This window comes from Dermacentor albipictus, chromosome 1 (genome assembly GCF_038994185.2).
Source record: "Dermacentor albipictus isolate Rhodes 1998 colony chromosome 1, USDA_Dalb.pri_finalv2, whole genome shotgun sequence".
NCBI classification, from domain to species: domain Eukaryota; kingdom Metazoa; phylum Arthropoda; class Arachnida; order Ixodida; family Ixodidae; genus Dermacentor; species Dermacentor albipictus.
The window spans coordinates 88,388,402-88,408,732 of NC_091821.1; the positions used below are offsets into that span (position 1 = coordinate 88,388,402).

The 20,331-nt window shown below is 48.0% G+C and overlaps 1 protein-coding gene across 4 annotated transcripts in view; it reads left to right on the forward strand.

Moving 5' to 3' along the window:
• The window catches only part of LOC139048715 (uncharacterized), a 293,534-nt gene that overhangs the window by 224,227 nt on the left and 48,976 nt on the right, over positions 1-20,331 (forward strand). Inside the window, exon 1 of one of the 4 annotated variants that reach the window (XM_070523224.1) lies at positions 7,821-7,904. The exons of 2 other annotated variants lie outside the window; for them this stretch is intronic. The gene's annotated coding sequence lies outside the window, so the exon portion shown is untranslated. Of the gene's footprint in view, positions 1-7,820; positions 7,905-13,378; positions 13,570-20,331 lie in introns of those variants that run through there. One more of the 4 variants, XM_070523216.1, reaches the window with a different exon arrangement.

The window sequence follows — 20,331 nt, forward strand, 5'->3', positions numbered from 1 at the left end:
GCGGTTTCTCTATTTTGTTGACTACACTTTGGGCATTACGGTGAAAGCAGCCGAAACTGCTGCGACTGTGACTGCTAGTCGGTGTGGTTTGGTCGCAATTCTGCGCTCTCTTTTTTCCTTGCAATTAGTTTCCGCATGTGCAGTACATCATCCCAAAAGAACAAGTCGTCGTCAACGCGAACCTTATCATAAATAAGCCTAACTTTTCTGCCGAGGTCTTTTTCTTCTTTCTCACTTCTCCAAAGCACGTGGCGCTTGCGCAGCATGTCTGCACAATAATCGTTTTGCAACGATATGCATGTTCCCTTCAATTTGCGTGCGTTTCTCAAGAGAGCTTGTTTTTCAGAATAATCCTGTAAGAATGCAGTGACTGGCCTCCGTGTGGGTACTTTCCCAAGTCTGAATTCGCGCCACAGATGTACAGTTTATTCCTAACTTTTCTTGAAAGATATCCCGGACAAACTTATTCCGCAGTATACCGCTTCTGTTTCATTCGGATGTTGAGAAATTCCAAAAACTACCAAATTCGAATGGCGGCTGCGGTTTTGCAAATCAGTGAGTTTTTATTTTTGCGTTTTAATTATTTCCTGTACTGCAGTTACAGTCGCATTTACTTCTTTGTTCTCGTGGTTTTTTGCTTTTAGTTCAATCACACTGCCTTCCAAGTTGTTTAAACGCTTTTCAAAACCATGTATCGCTTTATCAAAACTATGTATCGCTAAGATTCAATGTCTTCTCTAATTGCCTGTTGGCCATTCATTAATGACTGGAACATTTCCTCGACGGTTGGACCTGGGTTCCCTTCTATATCGCCACATACTAAGAGCTTGGAAAAATTTAAACACTCATATGCAATATTCATACACACATGTGGGCATGGCAGTACAACCAGAAATCTATCATCACTGCGTATTGTGTTATTGTAACTAACCTGTACAAGAACAACGAGACGCATAGTCAGCGATGTGCGCTCTTCGCTTTCGCCGTTGTTACGAACTTCCACCGGTGCCACCAGTGTTACGTCATCCAACCGGTGCCGCCAGTGTTACGAACTTCAACCGCTGCACCACGATAACGGCTTTGTGGTCCCGTAGCGCTCGTCACCCGTTTCGTGACAGAGCGTTGGTAGCGAAGACTCCGAGCCTGGCGTCGATGAGAATAACAAAAGGGACTTTATACATTATATACAGGTTATCATACAGGACATGAACGGATCGGCACTGGGGCCGAGAGCTCACACAAACGCGACTGTTCTCGCACGACGGCGTCCGGCGAAAACGCGTGACACATCTCACCCCAGTCGGGAGCGACCCTCTCTCCAGGTGGGGTCGGCGGATCCTGTTTTCGAGCGGCGTGTCGCTGCTTTTATAATCCCCGAGGCCCATTGTCACTCAAACGGCCCAATACAAAGTCAGCACACGACGGTCGTCCGAGGGGTCCAACCAGCGACCGCGCTGGCCACTCGGTTCAAAGTTCGCGCGCGCGGTGACCTCCCGGCAAGGGAGGTGCGGCGCCGGGCCGTCGGGCACACGCGGACACGTCAAAACACGCTGCTCCGCCGAGGCTTCTCCCGCACGAAGGCGCAGCATCTTGACTTGTGAAGGGAGAATTATGGCGCTCGCAGGATAGATTCCGCATCTTGCAGATTCGGAATCCGGGCTTGTGGTAATGGCACAACAGCATCCCCGCCCTCAGATAAGGCGCCGGGAAGACGAGCTGCCTCCACGTGGCTCGGATGCCAGGCGCGCACGTTCGTCAGGCTCGTCCAAGTTCACGTCCAGTGTCGGGACGCCAGGTAACATCACGTGCCCAGGTCCGACTCGCCAGGACAGGAGCTCTGCTCACCACGTCGTCGCCAAGGCACCTTGACCAGCTCCGCTCGGGTCGTTCCTAAGACCTTGCTTCTCGCCACTGGTCCCGCTTGGTCGTTCTGCAGCTTGCAAAACCGACCGGCAAAAGGCAACACCCAACACGAACAAGTGCCCTCTGTCTCCCGTCAAACACCAGACAAGGCCATAATTCAAATCAACCTAACTAAATTGTTTTCCCCTTTTTTTTTTTTTCCGCTGCAACAAGAGGCAGGTGTACGATCTAGCACACAAGGCTTAAACAATCAGTTTTCAAATCATCAACATAACAAAATAGAAACAATTAATAATCAGCAAAAATAATTACAAATAGAATGGTCCCCTTGAAATCGCTTTGGACCGAAAACATACTTCTGAGGAAGCAAATGAGGTCATTCATTTTTCCCGGCGATATTTTCGCGGAATCCGAAGCTGCTTATATTTGCGACCCTGCTTATCCGTGTAGCGGCGGTACAATAAGCCAGATTCCTTGCCAAATGAAACCCCCTTTTCTTTCACTCCCCGTTTGACGCTCTTCCTCAGATCGGCTAGTGAACAATCTTCCTGTTGTTCGCGAATCAGACTTTTTCTTTCAACTGCAGCCTGCTCCTGCCGGCTGGCGGAAACCGGAGCGAGTGCGGAGCCCGCGTCGCCTAATTGCGGCGTCGAGTCTATATCGCGGCTAGCACTGCACGCGTCACTCCCACTCACTTCCAGGACCCGCTCGTCTAGGCCAGCCTCCGAGCTCTGCCTCTCCCGTGACTGCTCGCCACTCAAGTTACCGTGATCGGTCCGTGTGCCGCACCGCCTTTCGCTTCCCGACGCTAAGTCAAGTTCCCTCGACAGCGGGCGCGCTTTGGATCGCGTGGGGGCCATGTACGCCACGTCGGCAAAGAATGATTTGCCGTGATCCCTCAGCAACTGCTCCGAGCTATTTGAGAAGAGGTAGGAAAATTGCTCCGGGAGGGCGGCTGACACAGCGGCTTCGGTGTTAAGTTTTCCAAATTCTCCTTCAATGCTAACCGTTGCGATCGGTAAACAGACACTCTCCTTCTCGGCCACTTGCCGTATCCTAACGCACTCTCCCGTAAAATCACTCGAGGAGACGAAAGACGGGTGAACAACGTCCATAGTTGCTGCAGAGTCCCGCAGTGCTCGGCACTTCTTGCCGTTTACCTTAATTTCCTGCACATAGGGCTCCAATAGACGTATGTTCTTGTGAGTTTCCCGTATCGTTGCAAAAGCAATTCTCTCTGGGCAGCTTGCAGCGATGTGCCCTTGCTTTTTGCAATTGTAGCAGGTTAACGGTCTCCGTTTTTCAAAAGAACGCGTCATTTCGTTTCGCTGTTTCGGACCATCGTCATCATTCTGAGATGCATTCTGTCCATCCCTTACAGTTTCTTTGGGAAGGGACTCGTCGTCCTGAAACTCGCGACGCGTGATTTCCTTCCGTTCGTCGGGCTTCCCGTAAAACACATCTCTCCTATCTGCTTTTTCTACACGCACTGCCTTGCTGTGCAAGCTGCGGCGGGTGTAATACTCTTCCGCTAACTCTGCTGCCTTGTTTAGCTTAACCTCCTTTAGCCTATCTTGCAGCCAGAGCCGGACATCCTCATCAATGCAACGGTAGAACTGCTCCAACGCGATGCATTCGACAATTTTGTCGCGGTCGTCGTAAACCTCTTCGCCCTTCAGCCATTCCACCAGGTCGGCTTTTAGACGGAACGCGAAGTCAACATTCGACTCCTTACCCTTTTTTGCATACCGGAACCTCTGCCGGAAAGCTTCGGGCGACAATTTGTACTTCCGCAGTAGCGCTTCCTTCACATCACTGTAGCTCTCAAACGCCTCTTTCGATAAGCAAGTTATTACGTCTGATGCCTCCCCAGGAAGCAAGGCTAACAGATTCTGTGCCCAAAGGGATCGCTCAATGCTATTCCGTTCGCAGACGTGCTCAAATTTCACGAGGTATTTGGCCATATCCTCTCCGACGACAAAGGGTGGAAGTTGATCGCGTATTCTTGGAACGTTAGAAGTGAGACTAGGCGCCGGCGAGTTATTTCGGATCTCCAACTCTTTCATTTTAAGCTCGTGCTCACGTCGCTCCCTCTCTCTCCTTTCCTCCTTTTCCTCCTCGCGAAGTTCCTTTTCTCTCCTTTCCTCACGACGTTCATTGATATCCGCCCAGGCCTCAGCGGCTTCCTCAGCCGTTACGTCCCCAGTCCTCATGACCTCAAGGATCGCATTCTTTCTTTTGGTCGAGCCCAACTCAATGCCCAACTCCTCACAAATTTCGAGAAGTTCCTTCACCTTGTACTTCTCCATCGTTCACACTGTCCTCCTGCTGTTTACCCTTTTTGAATATACCTGCCGTACGCTACTATAACACTACTAGTAAGACATATGCAAGTATTTCACACACTGCCCTGTTTACCCCCTTAGCATCCCCTGGTTTTCAAAACACTCTTACTAGGCTTGAAACACACAAGGTTATCACAATGCAACACCAAATCCTTCCCTAAGCTACTATAACCTGTGTCAAAGAAAGTCTGGTGTTTGAGGTAAACTTCAGGCACTCACCGCGCCGAGGTAGCTGATGCCGGTCAATCCCGTAGCTGCCATCCAGTGTTACGAACTTCCACCGGTGCCACCAGTGTTACGTCATCCAACCGGTGCCGCCAGTGTTACGAACTTCAACCGCTGCACCACGATAACGGCTTTGTGGTCCCGTAGCGCTCGTCACCCGTTTCGTGACAGAGCGTTGGTAGCGAAGACTCCGAGCCTGGCGTCGATGAGAATAACAAAAGGGACTTTATACATTATATACAGGTTATCATACAGGACATGAACGGATCGGCACTGGGGCCGAGAGCTCACACAAACGCGACTGTTCTCGCACGACGGCGTCCGGCGAAAACGCGTGACACATCTCACCCCAGTCGGGAGCGACCCTCTCTCCAGGTGGGGTCGGCGGATCCTGTTTTCGAGCGGCGTGTCGCTGCTTTTATAATCCCCGAGGCCCATTGTCACTCAAACGGCCCAATACAAAGTCAGCACACGACGGTCGTCCGAGGGGTCCAACCAGCGACCGCGCTGGCCACTCGGTTCAAAGTTCGCGCGCGCGGTGACCTCCCGGCAAGGGAGGTGCGGCGCCGGGCCGTCGGGCACACGCGGACACGTCAAAACACGCTGCTCCGCCGAGGCTTCTCCCGCACGAAGGCGCAGCATCTTGACTTGTGAAGGGAGAATTATGGCGCTCGCAGGATAGATTCCGCATCTTGCAGATTCGGAATCCGGGCTTGTGGTAATGGCACAACACCGTGCCCACTGGCAAGTCCATCGTGCGGTGCTGTCTTTATAGGAGTTGAATCTGTTGACGTCAGGAACCTGTGACTTGTAATTACTGCGTCATCCGTGGATGGAAGGAAGCATGCAGCTTCACCGTCAATATCGCATGTTGTCGCTGTTGTTAACGGCTTCACTGAAGAGTAGTAAGGGAGCTGGCGGATGATAGGAACAAAGCCTGTACAAGAAGAACGAGACGCATAGTCTCGTTTTTCTACGAGACTATGTAGGGTACGAGACGCATAGTCTCGTACCCTACATCAAATTTGAGGCAGATGCTCTCATTATGGCAGCTCTGAAAGAATTAAAAAATTGAAGATTATCGTGTTTGAGACAAAATATTTTGCAACTCTAGAGGGGAACATGCCCTGAGCACCATATGCAATAGTAGCTCTGCTACAGCAACGAACACCTAATCGCCGCTTCCGTTTCAGGTCGTTTCCTGCATAAATTACGTGGTAAAGTCATCGGTCAGCCTCGTCTCTACTTTTCTCTATAGCTTCCTAAAGACGCGAAGACGTTTTTTTTACACCTATGTGTTAACTAAAGGAACGGTTAAAGTAAAGCTGCACTCTTAGGCAAAGTTACACCCTTTGGCTTGCCCCTTCTGCCACACAACAATAATCGTTATCTGCTTTGATGCGTTTCCTTTCTTTAACGCTGCGAGCCCGGAACTTTCCAGTAACGAACGGCACGCGCGTTATCAGAAGGGGGCACTCTAAAGGGTGTAAACTGTTCTATGCTGATAACGCGCGTGCCGTTCGTTACTGGAAAGGACCGGGCTCGCAGCGTTAAAGAAAGGAAACGCATCAAGGCAGATAACGATTATTGTTGTGTGGCAGAAGGGGCAAGCCAATGGGTGTAACTTTGCCTAAGAGTGTGGATTGATATTAAACACTTCTGGAATGCCGGAAGTACCAGCCTAATACCCCAGTCACACGGGCACTTTCAAAGTCCTTTGAAGCAAATATCCTTTACTTCAAGGGAGAATGCGCACTATCACACAAGCACAGCAAAGGAGGCCTACTGGAATGGAGTTTGGAGCCAAAGGATTGCGCGTTCTTCCTTTGAAACCTCAAGAGAATACTCTCGAGCCTAGAGGGCGTCCGACAGCAGAAATATATATATATATATATATATATATATATATATATATATATATATATATATATATATATATATATATATATATATATATATATATATATATATATAAGTATGGAAGTTCAATTTTTCCCTCTTCAGAACAAACTTATAAGTACTGAATACTATTACTAAGTACTAAACACTTTCGGGATACCTGCAATCTCCATCATGAACGCGCCGGTATAGCAGGGACGGCACGGCCTGTCGTCAGCAGCAACATCGAGACAACACAGGTGCTATGTGCGATATGGTTCTTTGATTAGCGGCTGCTAGGCATCCCAGTCTCCTCGGATTTTTTCTGCACGTCTTCTTCCCTAGTCACTTTTGTTCTGTAGTTCTTTATTTTGCCGCTTTTACGCGTACCTACCGCTGCCTAGCCACAAGGAATGAAACAAAGCGAATAATCGACACCAACAAGCGGTGTACGAAGCGGTACACATGGTGGCCATCATTACAATAAATACATCTGTATTTGGTAAAGTAATGCCTTTACTACGCGTACATTTTGTTTTGATGTTTCTATGTATTAGGAAAAATAAATATTGCTGAAGAAAATATGACAAATTTATTATAAGACGCATTCGGGCCATATTTTTTTATTACTTCCGAGACGATGGCAGCGCCAAGGATACGTTGCGGTTTCTGTTAAAAGCTTCAACGGAGGCCATCTGGAGACTGTGTAGCACCGACACATATCCCTGGAACTAATGTGCCTTTGAAAGCTCCATGCTCCTTAACTTCAAAGGACCTTTGGCATGCTCGTGTGACTGGGGTATTACTATGAGCACAGCCCTCATACGCTAGAAACGATACGAGAACAAAACGCTGGCCTGTAGTTCCGGTGCTAGATCCTCGTGTAGCAGGGGCGTAGCCAGGAGTGGGGGTGGAGGGGGGGAGGGGGCTTACGGGGCTTCAGCCCCCCCCCCCCCCCGAATTTTTTTCGTGCTGTCAGGCATCGCCGACCAAAACAACCCCAGTCGCCGGAAATCATTCTGGATTTTGTCTAGAATCTCTTTTTCACCCTCAAAACGACATTTCGGCGCGAACATTGTGAACTCGGGCCGGATTTCACGGCAACGCCCATGCATGAACCGGGAGTCACATAACGCAAGGAGTCCGTCCCATCCAAGCACAAAGTTTCAAGGGTGTTTTTATGGCGAGCAGGCTCGTCGCGGCATCTCGCGGAGACCGCGGAATCTACGAAGCCCATAGATTTCAATTCTGAAACTTTATGGGTATAAAGTTCTCATAAAGTTTTGATGCGTAAGGTGCATTGCCATTTCCGAAGTCATGCTTCAGATTTTCAATTCCAGAACTTTGTCGATGTAATGATCTTATGAAGATTTAACGCCAAAGGTGCATTGAATTTTCTAAAGTCGTACATCAGAACATACAACGAGACAAGCCAAATCAACATACTATCAGACCAGCTGACAAAGCGCACAGCGAGGTTCTATGAGACGAAGCGTTGTGGTGGTTCATTTGTGTCGTCAAGTCACAGAAAAGAATATCAACTTTTTTCACCTGCGCCAAAGCATCCATGTCAAGACAGTAAAGCCAGCAAAGGTAACTACGTTCTTATTTATTTTTCTACTTTGAATTTTCTTCGCAAGGACACATTGAGCCTCCTCAATTTTTTTGTTCTCGCTATCCGCTGGCTACCAGAGCCAGCCAGGCCGCATGCGTTTTACTCATGTTGCCCTGACCACTGCACGGCGCACTTCGGTGCGCGTTCGTTTTTCTATGGCCGAGTGGATTTTCGCCTGGCAGACTTTTGGATGCTTTCTGGCTAGCAGACGAGAAAAGAAAACAATGGTCGCTCGCCGCCATCACTGTGGGGACTCGACGGATTGTAACGCGTTCGCTTGCGCGCAACCTCTCCAGAAAGTCTTGTCTCGCAGGTGTAGGATACCAAGCTGTATGCGTATGGTTCGCTGAGGACAAAGCTTCTCACATTTTCTTCGATATTCATTCGGTACTCACATTAGGTGCCCAAAGAAGGCATTCGATTGTGGCCAACATGCTTTCCTTTGCGTTTTTTCTTTCATTTCGATGTCCTCGCACCACAAAAGAAAAAAGAAGACATAGTTGCGGCGCAGCGAATTGTCGCATGGTGAAAGTTCGATTTTGTTACTTCTTTTGCGAAAATTAACGGGCCACACAACGCTTCAGTTGCCGGATACTCTTAATATATTATTGTGATAGCAATTATATGGACACTCCAGGCGCATTCTTAGCATCGCCGTCTCCCTCATGTTCCGTATAAAGTCCAAGGGTGATAACATAGTCACCGCGCGCCGCATACTGCATGCGCGAGTTAAAGCGTTGGGGGGGGGGGGGGGGGGTCATGGGTGAGCCGAGAATAGTGGCTCAGTCATGCGTGCGCAAGGGATAAAAACGCGGAAAAAGTGCGCCGCCTTCCGTCGCGCGAGGTACGTCGAGGGGAGTGGAGGGAGGGTGGCGGACCTTCGGATTCTGTGATCTGTGAATCTGTGATTGCGCAGCCTGTTTATTTGCCTTGTTTGACGCATTATATTCAGTGACGTCTTGTTAAATGTGTAGATTTATTGGACACTTATACGTATATTTAAATATCTTGTTCCGAGGACTTGTTTATACATGTAGTGAACTTTGTTTCCAGTGACACTTTCTTGCCTTTTATCAAGCTGTATCTTCGCATTTGTATATTCTATTGTGTCTTCGCATTTCTAATGTACGAGGGCGAGTCAAATGAAAGTGAGCCTACCCACCCCGCGCAATGATGGTTCGGTTATTATCTGCGAGGCATGCGCGTAGCACACAGGCATCTCTCATTTACAAAAGTGACACGCAGGCGTGAAGATAAATGTTCTTTAATGCTACCACTCACTGGGTTAAACATAGTTGGGTAACATAATGGACACTGCAAAAGTTGAAAAGCGTGGTGTCGTATGGTTTTTGACAGCTGAAGGTGTTTCCCAAAAAAGAAATTAGTCGCCGTATGGCTGCCGTGTACGTTGAACATTGCATTTCATTGGCCACTATGTGTTGGAACAGACGGTTAAAAGAAGGACGTGAAAGTTGCCAAGACGATCCAAGGCCGGGCCAAAGCCGCCATGTAATCACCCCCAACACAATTGCAAAGGTTGATAAGCTGATTAGACAAGAACGGAGGATAAGCATCGATGAACTGGCAGAGCGTGTGAACATCAGTCACGGTTCGCTTCACACCATAATTCATTAACATCTCGGTTATCGGCTCTTGTGTGCGCAATAGATGCCCAAGATTTTGAACCACCACCAGAAGATGGAGAGGTTCGGTGCTGTCTTGACTCATCTGATCCGGTATCACAATGAGGGTGCCGACATCTGGTCGGCAATTGTGAACGAGGACGAATCATGGCGCCACTACTATGAGCCTGAAACAGAACGGCAAAGCTTGCAGTTGAAACATTCGAATTTACCACCCCCAAGGAAAGCAAAGGCCATCATTTCCGCCAGAAAGGTGGCGTTGCCTTTTTTTCGATCGTCAGGGGCCATTACTGATTGAATTTGCTAAACCTGGAGAAACTATCAACCGTTTACGATATTGTGAAACGCCGGATCGGCTTCGTGTCGCAATCAAGAACAAATAACGTGGAAAATTGACAAATGGGGTCATCTTGTTCCACGACAATGCCCGTCCCCAGTCGTTGGTCTATCACAAAACTGGCAAATTTCAAGTGGGAAACACTGCGACATCCGCCCTGATCTGTCGCCTTGCGACTTCCTAATTTTGGAGCAATTAAAAACACAGCTCAAGGGAACCAGATTTCTGTCGGATGATGACGTGAAAGAGTCAGTTACACACTTTTTGAAGCAGCAACCCAAGAAGATTTATGATACGGGAATGGCGCGACTCGTTAGTCAATGAGACAAATGCCTAAATGCTCTTGGAGACTATACTTTTAAATAAAGTGCACCATGTGTGACATATTCGCATTGGGTCACTTTCATTCCACTCGCCCTCGTATATTTTGCAGAAGTCCTGCTTTTTATATGTGCTCTTGGTTGCGACTATCATTTCGGTGCAATTATTCACAATACACGACCGCTGGCAGCGCAGTACATTGGAACAAAGAACAGTGTCATTGAGATTTTTTCCTTTCCGTAGCATGTGTACAAAAATGTAAACAAGGTTCTTGAATGACAAAGTTTTTTTACAATATTTGTCCGCAACTTGTTCATTTCCTGGCCTTTACATTTTTCATATCAGCAGAATGAACTGCACCGCTGGTTTCGAACTGAAATAGTTCTAAAGCTCGCGTGATATATTCTTTACTTATTAAATAGACAAAAAAAACATAGTAGCATTGATATCAGTTATATTTCAGGCAGAACTGTTGGGACATATGAGTATATTCTTTTAGGAAAAAATAGGTATTTTACTTCTCTTGACAGTGCCTAGCGTTCAAGAATTCGTTTGCAGCATCTTTGGCAATGGTAATGCAGTTATTATTCATGAATTTGATCCCGTGACAAGTTCTATAAAGAGGAGGGCTAGCTGAAACGTGAGCCCCCCCTCCCCTTCCAACGACATTTCTGGCTACTCCACTGTCCTGTAGCGATTCCTTTCGCTCCATTCTCTTCCCTTCTTGTCATTCACCGCTCACGACCGGCTGATCCTATTGACAACGTGGGCGGAGCGCCATGCGGGCCACAGCAAACGAGAGAAAAGGCACTAAAGAAATAACGACAACAGAGAGGAGACAATTATAAAAAAAAGAAGACATGGTGCCTGCAAGAAAGTTACTGCCTGAGAGAGAAGCCGATCGTGGAAATGGGACAGTGCGTTATAGGGTATTGCGTAAACGTGTGTAGAAACTGGAAATCTAGAGCCCCGCATTTCAGAAAGTAGCGAGTACTCAAAGTTATCGAGGGCGAAGGATAGCGTCTCTCATCGCGGAACGTCTTTGTATAATGAAGAGTTTACGCGCGAGCGACGGCACACTAATTGGGTGAATTAACGACCAAAGGATGAAATTTCCCCATTAATCGTGTTGTAAACTTTTTATATTTCGCCACGGAAAAAGTTGCAGAGGCACTTAAGTCTCCTTGCGTGCATTGAATGGGAAAGCATGCTGACTATTCCGCGCGATACTTTTCGCTTGCTCATGTGCTCGAATTGGGCCAAGTGAATTTTGGAAGTGGGGCAGGACGGTTTCGATCGTGAGTCAACTGATTTTCCGAATTGGGAAACGTCGAATTTAGGTGTGGACCACCCAAATTTTGGGGGTAGGTCAAGTCAATTATTGCCCGATGAAGCGGAAAATCAGGTCGGTTTTGAACGTGGGTCAACTCAATTTTGGAATTGGGCAAAGTGATTTTTTTTTCGGATATTGGCCATGGCGTCTGTCCGACGCCGCGGCTGTTGACCGTGGGATTTCGCAGTGCGAGCCGCATAAAGTGCAGCGCCGGGAAGGTGACGTCATCACTTGGTGACGTTGGTTTTGGTACCATCGGATGGTAACTCCGGACGCCGGATTTTCCGCTTCATGGGGCATATAATGCTGTCGCATTAAAAAAAAGTGCGTGTTCGAATTCAAGTCGCGTCAGAGTACATTTACTGTGATTGAAGTAACCATTATTCAACTTACGATAAATTTGTAAGCTACTAAAACAGTCAGCTTGTCTTCATTATATACTTTAAGTTCTAATGTGTTCAGATAATTTTGTTTTTGGGAGGCAGGAGAGAACCTTTAAAAAAAAGGAAACAGGGAATCTTAAAACAGACTGAAATAAGGTATGCTTCGGGGATAAGTGAAATTAATCTGTCTAGCTTGCTTCAAACTTCAAGTAAGCAGAGTTCGAGCTATATCAGTGCCACGCACGTTGTTCGCCAGAACACCAACGAACATCCATTCTCGAACCCCTATTTCCCGGAAAGTACGCTGGGACCAGTTATTTCTGAACTTACGCCTCACGTCCGTAATATAAATTTATAGCACGGCGTCTGAAATGACCCGCAGTGCATGATCGAACTGATAGTGCAAGCGTGTTTTAAATCTTACTCGCGAGGGCAAAACCAAGTAAAGAAAAGCGAGCTTTTATAGGAGCGCGCGAATCGCCCTCGCGAACATCTGGAGGACGCGACAGCTGAAATGAAAGAGCGTGCCTGGCACAAGCCATCAATCCCGCTCTTTGCTTTCTTGCTTGGATTATCAGAAAGTGGAGAAACGATACAGACTTGCCTAAATCTTGATTCAGCGCCGCGTGTACATCGTTATAGCGCAAGCGGCCGATAAGAAGAAGGGCTGCGGCGCTCCCGCCATATGTAGTCCATATTTACCAGACACTTCTCGTCCATCACGTTATAATCCCGGTGCGAACGTTCACCAAGAGCCCGACACGCCCGCTTTTCTTTCTAGCCCCCCATGGCAAGGCACTCCCGGTCGGCACCTCTCCACAACTTCGGAGTGATCCTCCCGCTGTCGCTGCTTCTCCTGAATCGGGAATGGAGCAATATCAAGGTGTTGCGAAATCGCTGAGACTGCAGCCACCGTGGTGGCATTCCGCTATCAGTCTAGCAAGCACTTGACGCCGTGTTTGCTGCGTTTTTTTTATCTTCTTTCCTCGTCATCTACAATAATCATAGCCTTCCAGCAGTCAGAACTAACTTAGAAAGATAAATGCTTGCGCTATATCAGGAAAAACGTTTCACTGAACTGCTATGACTAGCGCAGAAACAAACACTATGGGAGGAAATGCCGAAACTACGCGTCTCGTAAAACGAACTGGTATTTGCGCCGCGCTGATATTGCAGCTGAGATTGCTGGGCAGATCCGTGTTTTCTGTTTCGAGATGCGATAAAAATGGCGCATTCTTTTCTAAGTTCAGGCACTTTGACCCTATCTATCTATCTATCTATCTATCTATCTATCTATCTATCTATCTATCTATCTATCTATCTATCTATCTATCTATCTATCTATCTATCTATCTATCTATCTATCTGTCCGTCCGTCCGTCCGTCCGTCCGTCCGTCCTTCCTTCCTTCCTTCTATGCCGTGGTGCTGGCGGTGCCCAACTTGAGCCACTCGGTATGTGCTCGTGTTCCATATGTGCCGTCGTGGTCGCTGCATCGTCATCGTGCAAGCTTCGTCATGCGACACTCGCCTCTAGCTGAGTCTAGATTTCGCGCTCAAGTAGATCCGGACATCTCGGCTGCGGAAAACCGGGTGGTTGTTTCCTCCGTACGAACAGCGACTCAAAAGTAAGTTTCCCATGAGCGTTGATTTCCAATCGTCGGACAGCAAGGCACCGCTTCCTCGTTTCGCCGTACGCCCGCATCGCACTTTCACCGCGCTTCTCGTCTTTAGCAGGCCGTTTAATCAAGCATCGAGGCCTGTTCCTTCGTGCCGCGCATGGAGTTTGAGTACGACAGCGCTACGCCGTACTGCACCATTCCATCATCATCACAGCAACTCTGTTCGACGACCCCAGTTTTTGATGCTCACAAAGAAGCTCGTAGACGGCCCGTAATTTCGTTGAAAAGTGCGTCAACTCGGATTTTGCGTTCCTCAGGGGTTTACTCGAGCAGCTCGAAGTTAGCGTACTAGTGGGGTACTACTGGGCGCAGAGGAAAAGGAACGTCTTCTCAATGATTCAGCAACTAGGCAAGCCTACGCTCTTCCTGACCCTCATTATATGCGAGCTCCACAATGAGCGCCTGCTCGAACTTATCGAGAGAGTCAAAGAGCTCGTCGAGGTGCACCGCCGCAGGGTCGACGCCATAGCCACCTACCAGCAAAATGCTTTCGATAACTTCGATTGCCACAGTACGTCAGATCTGAAATATTTTTTTCTTGCTTCTATTCCCCGCGTACTTTAAGGGGGCGCTATCTATGAATGGGTGGCTTTCTGGAAGAAGCGTTACCTGTATGAAAGGCCGTCATGTATAAATAGCTAATTAAAAAGACTCACTGATTGACGTTTCTTTTGTCACTTTAACGAAGATATTGCAATTGTAAATTCGAAGTCGAGTAGTAGTTAAGCCTTGTCAGTTTAGCAGAAATCTTATGACTAGAACCACTTTTGAGATATCAGTCCCCAAAATCTGTAAAAAACTGAATCACGCTGTTTAATTGTAATATCCGCGAACAGGTAGAGAGGCGTATGGTAAGGATTGCAATTGCCGGAGACGCCACAATGCCGATGTTGTGCGTTTCGCTGTCTGGAAGCCAGACGGTATCGAGTCATGCATGGTGTCTCGTCACAATACCACAGAATGTAGCCTGTGGTCTTCGCACTGGCAAATCGGCTAAATGGTGGGATGTTAGCCGAGAAAGGTGTCGAATGTGCGCTCTTCAAAGTTGATATCTGGCAAAAGTGCTGGAGAGCGGCGACGAAGTGCTGACAGGACGGGTGGAGACGCGGTAACGACGCCGCTTTCCCGTTTGCTAGCAGATTGGAGGGATGCACATCCGTGCCCGAGGTTTCACTCAGGAGTAACTCATGATTGTGAATAGTTGCCCTATATATGGCTGGGGTGTATGGGCCATCCTGCGGTTCTGTAACGTCACAGACGGGATATGATGCACAGGTTCTTGAAAACTGCGGGAGAGAGCGAGATATTTTTTATATGCGAGATGGTGGGCCCCGTGCTGCATGCAGCAGAATAGTATTTGCTTCGCGTGTTCATGGTAGCATAGTCTACACATAGCATAAGTTTCTTGACAGAGGTCCTCTTCTTTTATATATGATGTTTAGGAGATGTTGGCGTCCTTTAATTCGCGCCGGCTACTTGTTTTCACGTAGGAATGGGGATAATAAAGGAAACCTAAGTGTAAAAAATACATAAATTCATGCTCAATTTTGATGTAAGTTCAGAAAAATAAATGAAACACTCATATATAGCTACCCGAATTAAAAAATGGGTGCAGTGCCCCATAAAGGGGCCCTGAACTGCTTTTTATCGAAGAGGAGAAATGCATTTGAAGATAAAATAGGCTATTTCAGGAATATTTTGCCCCAAAAAGTTCTTCAATGCGTTCAGCAGAAGCGGGGTTATTGGCAATCAAACACGGCCTTCGCGGTGCTTCCGCTCCTTCTTCAATGCCTTGCACTGCGAAGGGTACGGCGCAGTGGAGCGTGCCCACAACACTGCGCCTTCTAAATGTCACCGTGGCACGCAGTTCAAATTTCATTCTGGACGTTCACGTAGACGCCACGACTTATGCCTTTGGTGCCTACGACGCGCTGAATGTAAGCCAAAAGCGGTTGTCCTCAGCGAGCCGCAGTGCGCTTAGCCAGTGGACTCGTCACGGCAACCCGCGGCGGCCGCGTTATCTACGCCACGTAGCAGACCGCAGTTACATGCAACTGCTTGCAGTGCGTATGCGCAGCGTTCTTGCTTTTCACATTCCCTGTTTAAAGTATGATTGGTCGGTTTGCTTCACTGCAGTTGTGTCCTCCACAACGGCCGAAAGCGTTGCCATTCAGGCAGCTCTAAAGAAGCTACGGTTTTATACGCCTCAACCTGTTGTCATTCTTACAGATTCGAAATCCGCCCGTCAAAGGTTAGAACACGGGTTCCCTACTGATGCCTTATGTCTAAGCTCCCTACGCTCGGTGCACAATCTCCATATCAAAGGCTTCTCCTTACGATTCCAATGGGTGCCCTCGCTCATAGGTATCATGGGCAACGAGATGGCGGACAGCCTCGCCCATAGAGCGCTGTCTGGGCATCCATTGAGAAAAGTGCCTCAAGAGGACAAGATATATTCTTCAGAGAAGCGGTGTCGTGCCACTTCAGTTCTTTGTGGAGCTCACCTCACAAGCCATGTGTGACCAAGGGTCTCAAAAGAAACCAAGCCACTTTACTGCTCTGCATTCGCACGGGCTCTGCTCGTACCCCTGCGTGGATGTGCAAGACTGGCCTAGCGTTGTCTCCTATATGTTCAACGTGTGGTGTGTGCGGTGACATAGAACATTACCTTATGTGCGGTACTCTGTATAACGCGGAAAGGAGTGCGTTATTCGGGTCCCTCAAGAAGACAGGAATTCCTCAAAGTTCTCTTCAGGACATTGTTTTCCCGTGCGGGAAGCATGCAGTTAGATAAGAAGGAGGTTTCTCGCCTTCTTTTAGATTACTTGCAGGACACGGATTTGGCCTCCACGTGGTGACCTTAGGAGTGACTATGTGTAGCTGTGATGTCTGTGTCTGATTTATATTATTTATGTATTCTAAGTGTCGCTACGGTGGAGCAATTGCCAGCAGCAGCTGCAAGGCTAATCCCACCAGTAGCCTAGAACCACTCAACTCACCTCAACTTCTTGCTTTGCACAACAAGGCTTGAATGCGTGCTCGCGGTCATATGCTCCAGTCTGACCATGCTACGTGGTGCGAACCGGCTTTGTCCTTCACCAGCTTGACCGACTGATAGTAGACACATCCAACTTGAGCATTTCTGAACCGCTATCAATTAGTCAGCCAAGTCGTATAACCAGGAAAGGCGAGCGCGCTTGCAATCGTGCGTGTGGTCTGACCTTAAATTTCGCATGGATCGGGGATAGTTGAGTGTTCAAAACTAGTCGTAATTATCGAGACCAGCCGGCTACGACACCGATGAGCAGGGTGGCCAAAGTGTAAATCCTGCGCGGGCGGCCGAGGCCGAGCATGAGCAGACGATATTCAGCTTCTTCCGTAATTTTACTTTGGTCGGCGCAGTGCCCAGGGGTTCTTGTCTACCTTTCCAGTGGAAGTTCGTAATTATTGTTGAAATTCGAAAGCACATTTTCGCTTGCTCCAGCCTGTTTATTGAACTTCGTCAATAAATATACACAGTAACAGTACGAAGAAGCGCACTGAATCAAACGCCCTTCTTGATTGACGTCAGCTATTGGCCGATCGCAGATGCGTACGGGAATCCGCTTTATTACGAAATAAAGCGTCCAGAAGAGAGTGAGGAGCAGACTTCTGTTGAAACGAGAGAGTTTGAGAGAAAGGTTACTTCGTCCTCCGCTTGCGAGCTCCATGCGCCGGGTACGACAGCAAAATTTGGCTGAGATATTCACAGCAGCGTATGCTATCCGCGGACTATCTCTTTTTTTTTTCTTTTTTTAGCCAAGCCCGAGAGGTTGCTCAGGACCCCTTTCAATTTGATTCCCCCATGTATTTGAAAGTGGTGCTAGTCTCGGTATTTCTGCTGAGCATGCGTTACTTCACTATGCTGATCGGCTTGAATTTCGTAATTTCACATTTGTCCTAAGGTCAGTAATGCGAAGTTCGTGCGCGGATCCTTTTAATTAGTTACCCGGACATCGCGATTTGTTGTTCAGTATGTAGCGGCGCGACTGCCGCCTGCAAATCGGGTGATGAAGAAGGTGACCTCACGTGCAGGTAGCGCGAGGATAGAACACGTCAGGCGTGCTCGACCTGAGCGGCCGCGGTGTGAGCAGCTCCGGAGATCCCGCTGCACCATGGTTGGCTGGCCTAAATAAACCGTGGCCACGGCCACTACCTCTTCGCACCGCCTCCCATAACCATAACGTCCGCCTCCTCAGGCCTATTTCCGCTGAATTAAAGGTATTTCATCTTTAAACGTTTACACCGCAATCTTTCCAAACAAGATAGCAAATAATTTTGCTTCTGAACTCGCGAGGGTGAGAAAGGAGGCGCCTGGAGCGCCAAGCAATATGCGTCGCGCTTCGCGCCTTGCTTGTGTGGAGTACCTTCATTGTGTCGTTCAGCTGTCGACAATTGGAAAAGGCCCATTAGCTTAGTAGGGCCCGTCTCGGAAAGAACAGAATGGTAAAGACGCTCGCGCTCTGCTTTTATACGTCAGGAAAGGGTTGCCAGGTGGCTGTGACAGCCGCCGCGGGCCGATAACATTTCGGCACTGCGGCTCCTTGCGCATATATATTACGTGTACCTACGCAGCATTAGTGCCTGCTTGCTCGCGCTGCGCTATACGTTGCTCGAGAACTTCCGCGGATAAACAGAACACCTGCGCGGCGCTGCTGTCGCGATAAAAACAACCCCTCTTCGAGTGCTGTTCCTGTGCGCTTGTGAATGGCGGTTCCATCTCTTCAATTATGGAACTTTGCCAGTCACAAAAGAGCGAACTCAGTTTCTTTATTCTCTCTTTCTCTTCGGTAGTTTCATTCCACTAAAGATACTATCGCATTCATCGCTTTTTAAGTTTAGCGTGGAAAATTTTCCGTCCAGTGACTCTTCACTGAGCTTTCTTTTGCACCGCACACTGTAAAGGCGCAGTAAAGATAAATAATAAATCAGTTGAGATTGATAAAATATTCTTTTGAAAGTCTACTTTTTGTTAAATTTCGGTGGAAATAGCGGTTACTAGAGGAGAAATGAAGGGACGGACTTCCACTTATTAAATTTTGCACCGGAAGCCCAGCGCTGGTACGTCAGTGTGACGTCATGAATTCAATACATTTTCTCATATTTAGTTTTTCTTCTTTCTTTCTCTCGTACTTGGGCTGCCGGGAAGCAGTAAAAACGACTGAAACTTGCCAAGTTCCGTTCCCGGCTTTCTTTGAAACTACTAAAATGCGTAGGGCAGTCACTATAGCGAAAGACTAATAATTTCGCACTAAGCACTTTATGAAGCCCACACGTATGACATTGCCCAAACGTGACCTTCATTCATCACTTCCCACATCTCTAATTTTCAACGCGCCACGATATTTTATTATTGTTATTTTATACGGATAAGCGCGTGCTGACATTTTCAGAGGCCGTGCTTTCGGCGTTTACGTTTTCGAGAGATTACCAGTCGCGACAACAGCTTCGCCACAAAACATGTGTTGACCTTACGGCTGCCGTTGCTCATAGTGCCGCAGCCTCCCGCTAGCGACACTGGCAAACGGTGAAATGCTTGTTTGCAGAATTTAAAGAAAATTTCCTTGACCTTAACGCTTCGAAAAACTTCTCACAGCCAAGTCTCGCAATTTCGCCAGTTTCGGGCGTCTCCGAAGACAAATATAAGGAACCACTGCGCGTTTGAACGAGATCAGGCCTTGTGGTTTCCAACTTAGCGAAATACGCCAAAAGAATCCTACGGCTGCATCCATTCAGGGGCGGAAACCTGCAGGGCACAAATGCGAGCCTCTAGAGCATTTCGAGTTATTCAACAGTCATGAACATTCCCTGGCGAAGCTGACCGCTGACGTAGAGTGCATGAAGACAACACAAGCGAACGACGCTTTTCTTCAGGCCGCTGCAGGGTGTACAAAATTGACGAGAAGACGAGGACACTTCCAAGTGTCTACAGCGTTGTGTACTTGCGACGAAAGACAGACCGCGTTGAAAGATAGAACGACGACTACATTAGCAGGAACTCGGAGAAGCAATGCGAAGCTGTCTATTCGCATTAAAGGACAAGCCGCCGGCAGGCTCACGCCTTGCGACGGGTTGCGGTCTTATGCTGCATTCACGGATTGACTGCGGCTAAGGGCTTTATCGCTTTCTTCCTGCTGTCAGGCGTCTGAGAATATTGAAAGGGGGCTCCACTAACGTCTACCCTTGCAGCCACTTGTGTGGATTCGCTTGCGCCTGTCCCGAACGTCAGCCGCCTGTCACGCGGCGTCGTTAGCGATGCGAACATATCGAAAACCTTGCCGAACTTATTGCCCTTCAAGGGCTTGCTGGCGTGCATTCATGTACGCATCTGTGCGTGTTGTACCGACTGCGTTTCCAAAGCGACATGTCATGGAATCTGGCAGAAGGAAAAACGCAGTCCGAAGGAACCTCGGCGCCACTTCGCATCCCTTTGTTTAGAAATAAGTGGCTCGCAGAACCGCGCTTCATTGCCTGCGAAACTGCTCAAGTCTGCACTTAGTACGCTTTTGCAAACTTTTTCAGGCACCACCGGTATTTCCGAACTTTGCATAATTTAATACTGAGGTGTCGGGTTTAGGTCAAATGACGTCAAAGATGCAATGGGTTATGCAGGGACTGTAATTAAGTGCCCCGTTTTGTCTTGCGTCTCAACATTAATTTTGAACTGTC